Source organism: Pistacia vera, unplaced genomic scaffold, assembly GCF_008641045.1.
Source record: "Pistacia vera cultivar Batoury unplaced genomic scaffold, PisVer_v2 Contig246, whole genome shotgun sequence".
Lineage (NCBI taxonomy): Eukaryota > Viridiplantae > Streptophyta > Magnoliopsida > Sapindales > Anacardiaceae > Pistacia > Pistacia vera.
The window spans coordinates 965,341-982,798 of NW_022196053.1; the positions used below are offsets into that span (position 1 = coordinate 965,341).

The window sequence follows — 17,458 nt, forward strand, 5'->3', positions numbered from 1 at the left end:
TTATGCATTTGTGGAAGGATGATGAGGAACATGAATGATGTGAAGATCCTCTTTTCTTCTTGTTGTTGAACCAAATTTCTCAGTCATATCCAAATCTTCAAGTTTCATTCCATTCGGAAGTTTCCAATCAAAATGGTACAATAACATTGCTAGTGGAAGCTTAGTGTCAGCAAGACCAAATGATATTCCTAGAGACGTTCGCCTACTAGCACCAAATGGGATGTATTTGAAATTAGTCCCCTTAAAGTCAACAGAACAATCCAGAAATCTCTCTGGACTAAAGCTCTCAAGTTCACTCCAATATTTCAGATCTCTTCCAATTGCCCATGCGTTAACAATGACTCTAGTTTTGATGGGTATATCAAATCCATTAATCACACATCTCTTACCACATTCTCTTGGAACCAATAAAGGAACAGGAAGATGCAGTCTCAGAGTCTCTTTTATCACTAACTTCAAGAGTTTCATTTCATAAATGCATGCCTGCTTCATCGATTTTGCCTTTTCTATTAAACACTTCGCTCACCTCAGCTTTAAAGAAATAAAAAACTGTTGAGAAGAGAAAGATTTTATTAATCTTTTCACTTAATGAAAACAGTAAAAGTGTTGCCTTTTTATACAGATTTCGTTTACTAAGCTTAACAAACTGCAGTTACAAAAAATAACTCTAGTTAGTCTTTGACTTTGTAAACAATTCATCATTTAACATCCTCCCTCAAGCTAGACAAAACCTTGTCTTAGCTTGCTTAACAGAGTAAAACAGAATTGATGCAGTAGAATCCTATAGAACAGAAGCTTCATTCAGAACACAGCTTACAGAGAGCAGATGCAACAGTAGAATAAAATCCTAAAAATGCAACACCAAACAACAACGCAAAACTGCACATATCTTCTAGAAAAATATAGTTGTATCAGTCTAGAATACTCCAGCAGTGCAAAACAACAACATCCGAAAAATGCCATAGCAACTTCATATCAATGCCATAGCAATGCAACTTCAACTAGTCATCATCCTCCCTCAAGCGAAACAAAGGAGAAGCCTTGATGAGCTTGTCGCGAAAAAGACCAAATTGAGTAATAGGCATAGGTTTAGTAAAAATATCAGCAAGTTGATGAGCAGAAGAAATATACTGAACTGCTAAGGCTTTTGAGGCAATCTTTTCGCGAATAAAATGAAGATCAATCTCAATATGTTTGGTGCGAGCATGTTGAACAGGATTAGAAGTAAAAGAGGCAGCGCTTATATTATCACGCCAGAGAACTGGTGTGGAATGCATTAATGAAACACCAAGCTCCTGAAACAACTGTTGCAGCCAAATAACTTCAGTAGCCGCTTGAGCAAGAGAGCGATATTCAGATTCAGTAGAGGAACGAGCAACAACATGTTGCTTTTTAGAGCTCCATTGAACTAGATTACCACAAGGTAAATACAATAGCCAGTAGTGGAGCGACGATCATCAAGGTTACTAGCCCAATCGGCGTTAGAATAACCTTCAATCATAAGAGGAATAGTAGCCTGGAGATGTAAGCCAAAGTGAAGAGAACCTTTAAGATAACGAAGTAGACGCTTACAAGCTTGCCAGTGCTAAACCGTAGGTGCTTGTAAATACTGGCTTAACTTGTTGACAGTGAAGGCAATATCAGGCCTAGTAATGGTGTAATAGCCACTTTCTACTCAAATACTCATAATGAAATACATATAAAATAATATAAAGAAATTGGGCCCAAAATTTTCTTTTTATTAAATATACATATATTCTTTACAAACCTATATATTTTTACACAAAATTATAATGTGTACAAAAGTCATCAAAAACATAATAGACAGTGTAACCGCTTCTCCTCGAGCGCCGACGTCCATCCGACCGTGTCCTCACCTAGATCCTGAAAAACATAGGAAAACAATGGGGTGAGCACTAAAACAATGCTCAGTAAGTAAATCCTCTACTCATCTATCCCCGTAACTCTCTCTCTCTAATTCTTTCCTTACAACTTCTTATTCAATTTCTCTTTGGTACTTCACTCTAGTTCTCTTTCTTAGAACTCTTTTCTAATAACTCTTTAATAAGTCACGGCCCCATCTTACCGAGGGCACGGCCGGGACTCGCTCCCACTCTACGTGACCTCTACTCGTTCTAGCCGATCGGACTCAATTATGCATGGATTCGGAACCCTTGGCCATGTGAGTGAATAATCTCTCTCTCGAGTACTCGGGTATAGCCCTCATCCGCATGCACTCTCACGGGCTACACCACTTCTCTCTCTCATACTCATGCCGCTTTCTCAATGCGACATACATGCGGGAATACTCTACCCATTACTCACGGGTTCCCCATTGCACAACCTACTCTATCCTGTTTCTCTTAGCTCTTAAAGTAGCTTCTACTCAAATTCTCTACTATGTCTCAAGCTACTTCTTAAGTGCATAAAAAATGTGTATTGATAGCTCATGCTCACTAATGCACTAATGAAATGCCAAATACAAGATTGCATCAAAACAGTCATTCTGCACAGGTCACACTAAAAAAGATCATAACTTACGTTATACACCTCGGATTGCTACGGTTTTGATCTCGTTTTAAAGCTTAGAAACAGGGCTATAACTTCTATGTTTTGGTCTCAGCCCAGTTCAATCCTTAAGATGCCCAAAAATTACTTAGAAAGTCACGGTAGTGACAGGGCAGATTTTACTTAGGCATTTCATTAAGCAAGTCATGTGCATATAAACACTCTACTAAAATTACTACTATACTTCATTCTCTAGCCATTCAAATTGGGAGAAAACTCCCTCAAATACTCATAATCCCTGTCAAGAAAAGCACTTCCAAATAGGTTCACACAACATCTCTCAAACTTCATCTCAAATTCATTTCTCATCACACATCAAAAACACTTCTCATAATACATATTCATCTCAACTCAATTCTCAACAACATAACATACTTATACAAGCATGCATCTCTACTCAAAAGCTTATTCAAAACTCACGTTGGTTGGATTTACTTACTTTGTGAAAAGGTGACTTCTTTAGCACTTTTCCTTTCCTTTGTTGTCTTGTCTTCTCTCTACAACTCAAAACAACCACAAGAACAATAACAACAACCAAATAAGACTTCACTATAACTATAAGAAAACTCACATCTAAAGCATGAATCCTTACCTTAGGATGCTTTAGATGAAATCTCTACTCAAATTTACTCAAAAGCTCTCTTAAAGCCCTTAGAAATCTTGGAAGATTGGATGGAGAAATTGAGAGAAATTAGGCAAATGGAAGAGGTGGTGGAAATGAATGAATAAAAGGTTTCTCTACACTTTAACTCTTTTTAGCTCATATTATAAACATCATTTCCCATTTTGCCCTTGTCCTTCCTTAGAAATTTCATCTATATCCTTTGATTCCTTATAAATACACCCCCATCCAAACACAATCTCTACTAAATTTCTTTACATTTTACTCCCCACTTTTTCTACTAATTAGGGGTAGAATGGTCATTGTGCCCCAAAAAAAGAATTCTCTAGAAAACTCAAGAAACTTTTTATTAAGCTCGTCGCTGCGGCGAAGAACTTTCCGTCGCCGCGGTGAAGAACTTTCCGTCACCCCAGCGAAACAGGGCAGAACCTACCCGTGGGTGCAGCTCCTCCTCGCCGCGGCGAAGCTTATTCTTCGCCCCGGCGAAGATTGGATTTCCCAACTTCACCAAAACTCAACCAATTCAAGGCAACCATTCAACCAACTCAACATACCATGATAACAAACAAACTCAATTGAAGCTGAAACAATAAACTTTTAACTAATACAGTAAATCGTAAGTACATACCTCAAGTGGGATATTACAAATGGTGAGATACTGAAGAGAATCAATGGTGCTATGATACAAAGAAGGCTCACTAAATAGCTCACTGTCATGCAAAGCCAGCTTACAATGAGAGACCATGGGCGTAGGACAAGCATGAGCTTCAGAAAGATTAGTTTTGCAAACTAAATCTTAAATATATTTGGCTTGAGTCAGATAAGGGCCTGACTCATCACGGTAAGCCTCAATACCTAAAAAGTAACTCAAAGAACCAAGAGTTTTAAGCAAAAACTTACCATTCAAATCTGAGATAAGTTGAGAAATAAGTTGAGGATCATCACCAGTGACCAAGATATCATCCACATAGATCAACAGATAGATAACATAAGCAGAATCTGAAAAATAAAATAGACTGGTGTCAGAGACTGCATTCCGAAAACCCCATTCGAGTAAGGCAAATTTGAGTTTATCAAACCAGGCACGAGGGGCCTGTTTCAAGCCATATAATGCCTTGGATAATTTGCAAACATAACCAGGATGATTTGGATCAACAAAACCAACCGGTTGATGCATATAAACTACTTCTTGCAAATCGCCATTAAGAAATGCGTTATTAACGTCAAGTTGCTGAATATCCCAGTGATGAGTGACAGCCAAGGTGAGAATCACACGCACAGTAACAGGTTTCACAATAGGGCTGAAAGTTTCAACAAAATCAAGACCAGGTTGTTGTTGAAATCCTTTTGCAACAAGACGAGCCTTACACCTTTGAATTGAGCCATCAGCATTGTATTTAACTTTGAATACCCATTTATTTGAAACAACATGCATATCAGGAGAACGTGGAACTAAAATCCAAGATTGATTACTCTGAAGTGCGTCAAATTTAGTTGTCATAGCAGCAAACCAATGAGGAGAAGCAAGAGCTTCAACAACTGAAGATGGCTCATGAGGATTGATACAAGTGGTAGCAAATAAGGCTACCGTAGAAAAGGGACAGCGCTATTTGTGATCTTGTTTTCATGGCATGAAGTCTTTGAACAGCAGGAGGAGGAGTATTTAATTCAATGTAAAAAGGGACTTCTAAAAGAGGAGAGATACGTGGGAGCAAATTATGTGAAGTTGGTGCAGTGGATGAAACCAAAGAAGACTCATTTGGTGATGCATGTGAGAGAGTAGGTGTAATGGATAAAGGTGAAGACACAAGACTCTTTGTAGGTGACATATGAGAAGGAGTAGAAATGGTAAGTGTAGGTGGCTTTGTATATGGAAAAGAAGTGACAATAGGCCAAAAAGAGACAGATGCAGGACACGTCTCAACAGAAGAAGAATCTATGTTAAATTGAGGAAAAGAGTCAGAAAAAGGAAAATAATTTTCATTAAAGGAAACACTCTTGACAATATAGACTCTGCCAGAGGAGTGAAGACACTTATATCCCTTATGAAAGAGACTATAACCAATAAAAACACAGCAAGAAGTATGAAAATCAAACTTATGACGATTGTATGGGTGAAGGTAAGGGTAGTAGGCACACCTAAATACTTTCCAAAAAGAGTAGTTTGGTTTTTGATGAAACAGAACTTCAAAAGGAGACATGTGATTTAGAGTAATAGTAGGCAGACAGTTGATCAAGAAAACTGAAGTTTGAAAAGCAGTCTACCAGTATTTGAGTGGCATAGAAGCTTGAGCCAACAAAGTCAAGCCAATTTCAACCAGGTGTCGATGCTTTCGCTTTGCCTTGCTGTTCTGTTGATGCGTATATGGACAGGACAACGGAAAAAGGATGCCATGTTGTTTTAAGTAAGGGAAAAGAGCTTGAAACTCGCCACCAGAATCTGTTTGCAAACACTTCAAGGATGTACCGAATTGACGTTCAGCCATGACATGGAATTCCATAAAAGCCAATTTTGTCTCAGACTTAGCCTTTAAAGGATAGATCCAAATAAAATTACTATAATCATCCGCAAAATGAACATAGTATTTATATCCTTCAACATAAGCAATAGGGCTGGTCCCCAAGCATCCGAATTTACAAGTTCTAAAGGTTGCAAACTCTTGCGAATTGAGCTTGGAAAATTATTTTGACATTGTTTACCAAAACAACAAGAGACACAAAATGAAGTAGATACAGTAACTGGTTTATCAAACTGAGATACAACTTTATGAAGGACAACCAAATGAGGATGGCCCAATCTTTGATGCCATAAATCACCAAGCTTATTACCATGAAACTGTGAGAGGGATACACAAGCAGTAGCAATAGTATCATCATTATTAGAAGCAGACGAATTCCACGTATTATTAGGAGAATAAGGCTAATAGACAAGATGAATTGTAGGATGAAGCAGCGAAGTAGTTGAAGTAGAAGCCCGTGTCAGCAACGGTGGAGCTGAGAGGAGAGCTTTATGAGATAGGATTCCCGAAAGATCCAGAAAATACAATCCATCTTTAAGGTATCCTTTTAGAAGAATTGCTCGGGTTGTCTTGTGCTTAATAAGACAAGAACCAGATGAGAATTCAACCATAACAGGATTATCTTGAACAAGACGAGAAATACTGATGAGATTCTTAGTAATCTTGGGAACAATCAATACTCTTCGTAAAATTAAGGCAGAACCAGAGTAAGTGCAAGATAAAGAACCTTTTTATACAGATTTCGTTTACTAAGCTTAACAAACTGCAGTTACAAAAACTAACTCTAGTTAGTCTTTGACTTTGTAAACAATTCATCATCTAACAAGCTTGCGTCTTTTCCATTACTCTTTTATTTTTCATCATTTCAGCTGTCGCCTAGTTTACAGTTATAGCAGATGTCTCACTACCAGCACTAAAAATGTCCTGAAGATAAGAACAAAGTGACTCCAATTATACTACAAATGAAGAACAACCATGAACATAGTAATTAAAGAATTGAAAGTATTTACTTTAATTTCGAACCACAGGAGTATGATCTATAACCTTCTAGGAGGTTTTAGGAAATATCTCCTAGACTCTATTGAATAGAAGTCTATATTTCAAGTCTGAAACAAATGACTCAAGCCCTAAACACTTGTAAGATAATTTCTTTAACAGATAGGAGTATCTCATCTCATTACAGCTCAATCCAATATTATTATTGCAGTCAATCTCAATATGCAATTCTGCTTATGTTCCTGGCTATACTACCTTAAAAGAAATTAACTATTTTTAAGAGTAATCTATCGATATATGCACTACAGATTTTCTGGCCAAAGCTATCACAGATAGTATAAAGAAATTAAGGATGAAGTCAACCGAAACTGAATGCCAAATTACGGATGGAGGAATCATCTTGTCGGCTAGTCTTCACTGCGCTTGAGCCTAAGTTTTAATGCACTGGCAAGAATTGTAACAAAGTATAGCAAATACAGTAGTCTCTTGTATCATCATGAACAGGAATGATCGATAACTGGTTTTAGTGGGTAAGTGAGAATTTCATAAAAGCATTGACCAAAAACAAGTCGTTGCTCAAGTCGAGATGATGTGCTGAGTGAAACCAGCACTTATTTTTTTCATATTAAGTTCTTCTATTGGCGTAATAAATAATCCCTCTATTATCAAATCAATCAAAAATTAAACGGAAAAGCGAGATGATATATATTGTATCATCTTTCATGACCCATTTTCCCTAAAATTAATTATCAGATCATTAGTGCTTTCACTTTCTGTAACCAGTAGTTTTCCCATGTTCATGGATTATAGTGCTAAGCGGCACTATGGATTACCAACAACTTAAAATGGAATAGCATAAATCGGAGATAGTCAAGGTCTAATTTGCTTGAAAGGAGTGTCTATATGTACACATATTCACATTCATTTCTCCTTAACAAAGATATTCAAAAGATCTTTTCTTTCGTTTCTTAGATAGAAAAGTATGTGGGGTTTGCCATGGAAATATCTAGTCGTCTGCCTCCTCTTCTTGTTCTTCCATCTACAAGCTATTTTCTAAGTTACTTCTAGATGTTCTTCTCCATCACCACAACTTTGCTCTTCTGACCAAAGTTTTGTGTTACTTCATTTTAAGAATGCCTCCTTAATTCACAATTCTGACTATATTCACTGCAATAATGTTGATTCTTTTCCAAAAACAGAGTTCTGCAATAGTGATTGCTACTTGTGGAATGGGGTCACTTGTGATCAATCAACAGGTCATGTGATTGGTCATGACCATAGTTTTAGTCAGCTGATTGGAAAATCCATGTCAACAGTAGCATCTTCCTTCTTCATCATCTCCGTAGCCTCAATCTTGCTTGTAACGATTTCATGTTTTCCGAAATCTCATCCAATTTCGCACAATTCACAAAATTGACACATTTTAATCTTTCTTCATCCAATTTCTCTGGTTTTAGTTCCAAGTGAGATTTCTCACCTCTCCAAGCTGGGTTCACTTGATCTCTCAGACAACAATGTTGGTCACGGACTGGAAATTGGCCAAAATTGTTTTAATAAGATCTTGCAAAAACTCACAGAAGTAAGATGTAATACCCCGTATTTTTTTTTGTATAGAGTTTTATTAAACCTTATTTTGTGATTTTGGGGGTTAAATTGTAAGAAATTGAAAATTTTGAGGGGATATAGTGAAATAAGTGGGGACTAAATTAAAATTCTTCAGATATTTTGATAAACAATAACCATTCAATGAAAAGAAAAGAATAATACTACACATACAACATTATGTGGTAAGATATGATTGGGTGAAAATTTAATTTTAACTTTAAATTAGCTAATCATATCTTGTCATATAATGTTGTATGAGAAATATTGTATGAAAATGATATATATGTAGTATTACTCAAAAGAAAAACGGAGAATAAGAAGAAGGAAAAGAGAGGAAAAGAGAGAAGGAAAAGGAGAGAAAGAAAAGAGAGAAAATGGAGAAAGTAGAAGAAGAGAAGGAGAGGAAGAAGAAAAGAAAGAAGGGAGAGAAAGATGAAACCAATAATAGAGAGAGAGGAGAGAAGAGAACGATGGAGGTGGCTGGAAAAGTGGCTGCCGGTGAGCAAATTCCGGTGATCGGAAAGAGCAAAGGGAGATTGAGCAAATGGGAGGTGAGTAAAGCTTGATGTTTCCCTTTTTGGTGATTTATGATTCAATTGGTTTAAAGAACTCTTTTTGGATTGTTTTGTCTATGATTTGGTATAAATTCATAAAAACAAAACTAAAATAGGGAGATTGATTTCAATAATTTTGTGTGGGTAGAACATAGGTGTTGTTCCTAAACAAAAATGAGTTAAAGATATGATTTTTGACATAAGGGTTTATTATGCAAAATCTGTCCATCTAGGATTCCGAAAATTTTTTAGATGTTTTGGGTTTTTTATCGAAGCTTAATTTTGGATATCTTGCTTTAGGCTTCTTGAGGAGTGTTTAGAAATTTATTTCACTCAAAAAATCGAAGGATTGAATTTTATATGGATTTTTGAATTTGCCTTGTGAATTCTGGAATTTTCGTTTTCTGCAGAACATGTATTTTTGGAAAATAATTTGATCTATCTATTCGTAACCAAATTGAGAGATTTTAAATTCTGGTGAATCCTATATGTGTCTAGTTTCATTCTGGAGCATTTCGTTAAGTTTCGAATAAAGGTTAAATTGTTACGAATTTTCCAAGCGAGTAACCTCAATTCTGGAAACAGTGGGCAGATTTGAATGAATTGAAAGAAAATTGTGTTTTAAATAGTTATTGATTTTGGAATGACTTGACCAAATTATGGGAACAACTTATGTGTCTCTAGAATTCTCCATTAAAATTATGGCTTAAATTGATGAATTAATGTTTTATGAAAAATCCGAGAGGGACCGATGTTCAGTTATGAGACAGTTTTGTTAAAGAAGAAGTTACGTTAATCTTTTGGTGTGTGAAGTGTCCAATGATTTTAATATTAAGGTGTTATCTTATGGGGACTTATGTGTGGAAGATTTATTGGATTTTGTACATAGGGAGGCAAGCGGCAGCATTGTTAGAAGATTTCAATCATTTTTTGACTTAAGGGTTGAGCTCCAAACAGTGAGTGGAAAAATCTAAAACCCTAACTTTTATTTTAACAAAGTATTCTCTAAATACTTATTTATACTTGTTTATTGTTTTAAATTCCCTAATATGTTTGATTCTTTATATAAATGAGCTTTATTGCAATTTTATTGTTGGAAATTATTGATTGACATAAGAAAGATGGAATTTTGATACTTTTGGGCAATAGTTTAAAAAGAAGATTTGAAAACATTTGAGAACTTGCATTTATATTTTTAAGTTATGAAATTATTATATGCTCATGAAAAAAAAAAATGTTTTGAGAATAAGTATGAGATGTTAGTGATTTTCAAACCACCTTACGTAGTTACCATCCTCCTCATGAAATTGATTTGATTCTGTGCATGCGTATGATTGATGATTTGTTGGCTCAAGTGGGTCGAAGGCTCAAGCGAGGCAGATATTGCTATACAGGATATGATTGTGCCGGCCCTAGTGATGTTTGGTCTCACTGGGTTGAAGGCTTGAGCGGTAACCGATTCCGCCTAATAGGATGGATTTAGTGGTTCAACTCGCGCGATGTTAGAACTTGCCGGGTTTGACGGATTTACCCTAGGTACTAGTTGGGTGAGAGTTTTCACTTGTAATTGAGAGATGGTTTGGATATATATATATATATCATTTATTTAAAATGAAAATTTATAAATGAAAATGTTATTTGTATATGAAATGTTTTTAGAAATGATATGTTTAGAGAAACATGAGTATTGATTAGTTTACCATAATAGTTTTCAGAAAGAAGTTTTGCAATGAGAGACTTTAGCATTTGTTATGAAAGATGGCTTATATTATAAAATGTGTTTATGAAAATGAAATTTTATAAGCATAGATGTTTTTATTATATATTGAAATGTTTTATTACATACTAACACATTCCTCACTCACTGAGCATTTCTAGTTCACCCCTTGTTTTCTAATGTTTTTCTTTCCCCCCGCTAGGTCAAGAAGGAGATTGTGCGGAGGAGTGAATCCCACTTAAGATTGGGTCACACAACTTTATTTTATCATATGTTCGATAGTTGTATTTCATTTTCCACTGCAAAGTTTATGTTTCTTCATCATATATTTGTTTTAGATCGTAAAAGATATAGAAAAATCTGATATCATACATTCATTTTGTAAAAGAAAATTCAGTTGTATTTGTTTATTTGCAAATGATGCTATATTTATTTGTGAGAAACAAAAATGAGTGTTTATAAATGTTTTAGCTAGAAGAGTTTTATGGTTTTAATTCATAAATAGGTTTTCATAGTTTTCCTACATGACACGTCTCGGTCACTCGAGTCTCATGAGTGCGCCCGAAGCCTATGGGAGAGGGAGGGTTGGGACTGGTTGTGTGATAAGATATCTTCTTCTTGACAATGTGAACATGTTGTGCCTAGTTCCTTGGTGAATTTCTCTTCTTCTTTGATATCTCTTAGTAATACTCAGCTGCGACGCGAGTTCTGGAATGGTGTTCTCCGCCTTCCATTTCTTCAATAGCTAAGTTTGTCTAGAAACGGAGGTGTCATTGGCAATTTACCAGAGTATAACTAGAGTAGTCCCTTGAGATTGTTAGATCTATCTTTCACAAAATTTTCAAGAATATTACTTGAAACAACCGGAAATCTTATACACTTGAATCTGTTAGATCTTTCTTATTGCAAGTTCACGGATTCAATTCCAGGATCACTTTGGAACCTCACAGGTATCACCATTTTGGATTTGACATTCATCAATTTTACTGGGCAAGTTCCTACATTGGTATATAACCTCAGGAATCTCACTCATCTATCATTTGCACATAACAGTTTTTTCTGGACAATTTCTTGATGTTTTGGGCAACCTCAGCAAAGTAATTGAAATACATCTCTTTGATAACAATTTTAGTGGTCAACGGCCATTATCAACATTCAATCTCACTCAGGTTTCTCATTTACACTTTTTACACAATGAATTTGTGGGTCATCTTCCTTATCAAGTAAGTGGCCATTCATCTCTATCCATTCTCAAATTATCTAATAATTTTCTAAATGGAAGAGTATCATCCTGGTTTTTTACTTTGCCATCTTTGCAATATTTAGACCCTAGAAACAACAAGTTCACTGGTCCAATTCCAAATCCCATATTACAGCCTTTGAATCTTTCTTTTCTTGATCTTTCATCAAATAACTTCACTGTCATTGTTAGGTCAGAATTTTTATCAAAGTTCCAAAACCTGGAAGATATGGATCTTTCAAACAACAGTCTACTGTCACTAAGAACCCAAACCAATGTCAACTTTATCTTGCCCAGGCTCAAAGTTTTCGGATTCTCTTCTTGCAACATAACCGAATTCCCTGTTTTCCCGAGAAACTCAACAGAATTGATGATTTTAGACCTTTCCTATAACAAAATTTCTGGTAGAATTTCCCAACAGGAGACAGGGTCGTGGTACAAATTGCAATATCTGGATCTTTCTCACAATTTGTTGACAAATTTTCAGTATAGATCGGCAAAGCGTCTAAAATTTCTTGATCTTCATTCCAACTTGCTTCAAGGACCCCTCTTGCTTCTACCACCTTCCAGGAAATGATTCTCAGTTTCAAACAATAAATTGACAGGAGAGAACCCTTCATGGCCTTGTAGTTTGGGCACTATTGAGTATCTGAACTTGAGTAGAAGGAGTCCACAATGTCTTGGAAACCATGACAAGATCTTCCTACTGGATCCTACGATGAACAGTGCTTTGACAACTCTCAACTTAAATACTAATCAGTTGGAGGGAACATTGCCACAATATTTGGCTAAATGGGGCAGCCTGGAAGTTCTAGCCGTCGGAAATAACAAGATTAAAGAAACATTTCCTCACTGGTTAGCCACTCTTCCAAAACTGCAAGTTTTATTAGTATAGTTTTCACGGTCCCATTGGCTATTCGAATACAAGATGTCCATTTCCAAAGTTACGAATACTTGATCTTTCTCATAATGATTTCATTGGCTATTTGCCAACATCATATCTTATAAATTTTAAAGCTATGATGAGCAGGTATAATACTGGTGGGGCGGCGCAATATATGGGTTCACATGGTCAATATTATTCTACATCATATCTTATAAATTTTAACGACTATTGATTTGTCAAGCAAGCAATTCCAGGGGCGAATACCAAATATTGTTGGAAAGCTTAATTCAATCAAATTTCTCAATTTTTCTCACAATTCCTTAACCGGTCATATTCCATCGTCATTTGGAAATTTGATGGAGCTTCAAGCTTTAGATCTCTCTTCCAACAAGCTTGTAGGAGAGATTCTTGCAGAATTGACAAATCTCACATTTCTTTCAATGTTAAATCTATCATACAACCAACTTGTGGGATCTATACCTCAAGGAAAGCAATTTGATACATTTCAAAATGATTCTTATTTAGGAGACTTGTGGTTGTGTGGTTTACCATTGTCAACAAAATGTGTCATGAATGAAGTGCCTAAACCAATTTTGGTTTCGACGACCAAGTTTGACTGGAAAATTAGTTTGATGGGCTATGGATGTGGATTGGTGCTGGACTTGTCTATGGGATATATCGTATTCTCAACAAGAAAACCACAGTGGTTTGTAAGGATGGTTGAAAGAGACCGACCCAAGAAAGCTAGGAGGCCAAACAGAAGACATGGATACAAAAGATAAAGAAATTGGTAACTGAATTGCTTGTCTAAGTCAATTTGGTGAGTGCTCCAATCATCTTTATATAGAACAACTTCAAATGCATATACTGTATATTTTGTTCAGCTAAGTTTGAGATATGATGGTACACACAACTTACATACTGAATTGCTAAACTCCCCTTTTTGTTCACCTTTCAGATTTTATTTGTCCAGCTGAAATTCACATCTCTCCTGGGTGATAGGATCTGTTCAAGTGCATGCAGAAGATGCTATCTACTTTCACATTCTATTGTCTTTTCACAGTTTGATTCATTAATGTTCAAGTGGCAATTCACTTACTATTGTTAGCGTATATTTCCATCCCTATTAGGTGTATTCTGAATTGGAGTTGAGGTTCAGTAGAATTTCTCTGTGAAATTAATTTTAAGCTGTAAAATATAATTTGACGTGCATTAAACTCGGGTTAAATCTGTTGAAGTTGAATTTGATCCACATCGTCAAGTTGGTGGGCTGTTATGGTGTATATATGTAGTTGAACTCTTTCCTCCCATGAGTTAGTTTTTGGAGATGAGTTCTATCAAGCCCATTTTATCATGGTATCAAAGTTACGTTTGTTTGGATGTCTTTGAGGTAATGATGGGTTTGGACTCAGCCTTGCACACCGAGCGTGAGGAACGGTATTAAAGTTGAATTTGTCCAATATTGTCATATATGTGGTTGAGCTCTCTCTGCCTTTGAGGGAATGATGAGTTTGAACCCGGCCTTGCACGCCAAGCGTGAGGAACGATAAGGGATGGTATTGAAGTTGAATTTATCCAACATCGTCATTTATGTGATTGGGCTCTCTCCTTATTTATGCTAGCTTTTAGGCTTGAGTTTTATCCAAGCCCATTTTATCAAAATCTTGGTTGGGCTCTCTCCTCCTTTCAACTAGCTTTTGGGCTTGAGTTCTACCCAAGCCCACTTTATCAAAATCTTTGTTGAAGAGGACCAACCAAGACCTTGATCTTCTAAATAACATACTGGTCCTGCTCTCTCAACCCGAACTGCAGGAAAGAAACAAAAAGGAAAAACAAACAAACAAAAGAGAAATAAAAGCATTTGAAATTTGTCTAGCTAAAACTGTCCATGATTCTTCATAATGTGGAGTGAATTACTTATAACATTCTTATTTTCTTCACACTGATTATTGATCAGGTCCTTGTATATTTAAGTAAAATCTAATATATATAAAAGATAATCCTAATTAGAGATGAATAAACAGAATTAGGATCGAACCATATAGCATGAACTCAGGTTTAGCATATCTTATGATATATATTATGTTATCCCATCGGAGATTGATTAATTAATGTTCAAAAAAAGGCTTTGATTAAGTTGAGATTTCGTTCGTTTGTAGGTTTTGAATTTTAATGTGAGATTAAGAGTGCTGAAACTTAAATACCTTCATGGCCATTCTTTTGAATGCTAAATGTGGAATAACAGTGACCGTATATATATTCATGAAATAAATCCGAGTGGTTCAAGTGGGCAATGAGTTAATTTAATGGCTGTCCTGAATCTCTTGAAATCAAAGCAAGTGGGAACTTGGTTGTAACTGTTAGCGTATATTTCCAAGCCACTTAATCTTCTTTTTTCTAACGCCCCCAATCAACTGCATTAACTATGGGGTCAAGTCTTTGTCGCAGAAGACCAAGACCTTCTTCATCTTCTGACAACAACAAAAAGTCCAACCTTAACTAAACGCATAACCTTTCTGCTTGATTCCAATATCCTAGAATCCCTCCGGTTGCTTATTCATTTATATTGACTTTAGTCTTGACAGGTATTTTGCGTCCGAAAATGTCACAGCTCTTCCTACATGTTCTTGGAAGTAATGGAAGACCAAGAGGATATAACTTACCCAACCCGGCCCTAATAAAAGCAGGTCCCATGGTGGTCGACCTCATGGGACATTTTGCCCCAAGAGAGGCGTTTACTTGACAAAAAGCTTCTACCACGTGCCCACGTCATTCATATTTCCAACTATATTAGCGAATGTATACCGACTCCTTAAGTGTTGGGGCAGGATTATTGTACTTTATGGCCCTACAATACAACGTGTAGAAAACTCTTAGTTGACCCAAATAAGTTCTTTGCTGTCAGGCTAAGAGAAAAAGACTACTGACTAAAAACCAAGTGTTGTTTTTTATATATTTTTCTTGTCAAATTAGATTTTTTTTTTTTTTGGTTAAATCCTCATTTTTATGGGAGATTTTCTTTTGTTCTGTTGATTACTAATACTTGCATTATTGTATTAAAGAAAGGTGATTGTCACTCGCCTTTGTAGTAGGGAACAAGCTAGTTGATAAAGTGGGCATGTAGGAGGGAGCCCACTATATATACCATAATAGTCGGGTGTGACGATGTGGGGTAAATTCAATTTCTACTCTGGTTGGACCCCATTGGCATTGTAAATAATTGCTAAAAAAAGAGAAAGAAATGCGGAGGATGTGTGTATATATATCTACATGTTCATATTCATTTTCCCATATCCAAAATTTGCTTTGTTCTTCTTGGAAAGAAAAAGTGTGGGGATTATTTTGGCATTATCTAGTCCTCTGCCTCTTCTTCTGTTTTTTCCATCTTCAAGTTATTTGTTCACCTCTTTTAACTCTTCTTCTCCTTACAGAAATTTTGCTCTCCTGAACAAGCTCTGCCCTTCTTCGTTTCAAGAACACCTTTTCGATTTCAAGTTTTTCTATGACAAATTCCTGGAAAGAGGTATTGATTGCTGCAATTGGGATGGGGTTACTTGTGATAGGTTCACAGGTCATGTGATTGGACTTGACTTAAGTTCTTGTGGGCTTATGGTCCTATCAACGATGTAGCACCTCTTCCACCTTCACCATCTCAGAGCTCAATCTAGCTCCAATAATTTCGTTCCATCCAACATCTCACCCAGGTTTGGTCAGTTCGCAAATTGACCAATCTTAACCTTCTTCATCCAATTTCTATGGCCCAGTTCCAACCGCAATCTTTCACTTATCTAAGCTTGTTTTGCTTAACCTTTCTTACTCTACAAGTCTGAACTGCGTCAACATGGTTTTAAAAACTCTTGCAAAACATGACAGACTAAGATATCTTCATCTGATTTTGTCAACATGTCTTCTGTTGCAGTTAGTTCTTTTGGAAACCTGTCTTCTTCTTTGATATCTCTCAGTCTTCGGAGTATTTACATGCAAGCAAGTTTCCAGATGAGCTTTTCCGATTTCCATTTCTCCAGCTGCTCAGATTGTCTGACATCAAAATATAACGGGTAATTTGCCAAATTTCAACAGGAGCAATCCTCTTAAATTATGGACCTCTCTTTCACAAACTTTTCAGGGATTACCTACACAATCAGCAATCTGATGCACTTGAATGATTTGCGTCTTGGTGGATGCAAATTCGAAGGGTCAATTCCACCGTCACTTGAAAACCTTACTGAAATCACTTTTTTGGATTTGTCATCCAATGATTTTACTGGTCAAATATCAACATCAATATCTAAACTTGGCCGCTCACTGTTCCAATCTTGGAGACAACAAATTTTCTGGGTCATTTCCTTCGTCACTCGAAAACCTTACTGAAATCACTTTTTGAATCTGTCATCCAACGTTTTTACTGGTCAAATACCAGCAACAATATCTAAACTTGGCCAGCTCCTCATCTTAATCTTCGAGACCACAAATTTTCTGGGCCATTTCCTGATGTTTTTCGGTAATCTCAGTAATTAACTGATATAGACCTCAGCTCTAATTATCTCAACAGCCAATTGCCAACATCATCATTCAACCCAAACAACTTTTTTCTTTATCCTTTTTTGATAATCAACTCGAGGGTCATTTACCCAGTCAGGCTAGGTCCTTTCTAATCTAATTTTCTCAGTTTAGATCATAATCTTCTAAGTGGCAGAATACCCTCATGGTTGTTTACTCTGCCTCTTTGGGAAGGTTAGATCTGTCTCACA

At 36.2% G+C, this 17,458-nt stretch overlaps 1 pseudogene; it reads right to left on the reverse strand.

The window, feature by feature from the left end:
- On the reverse strand, window positions 1-16,283 carry LOC116131902 (annotated as a pseudogene).
- Window positions 16,284-17,458: the final 1,175 nt, after the last annotated feature.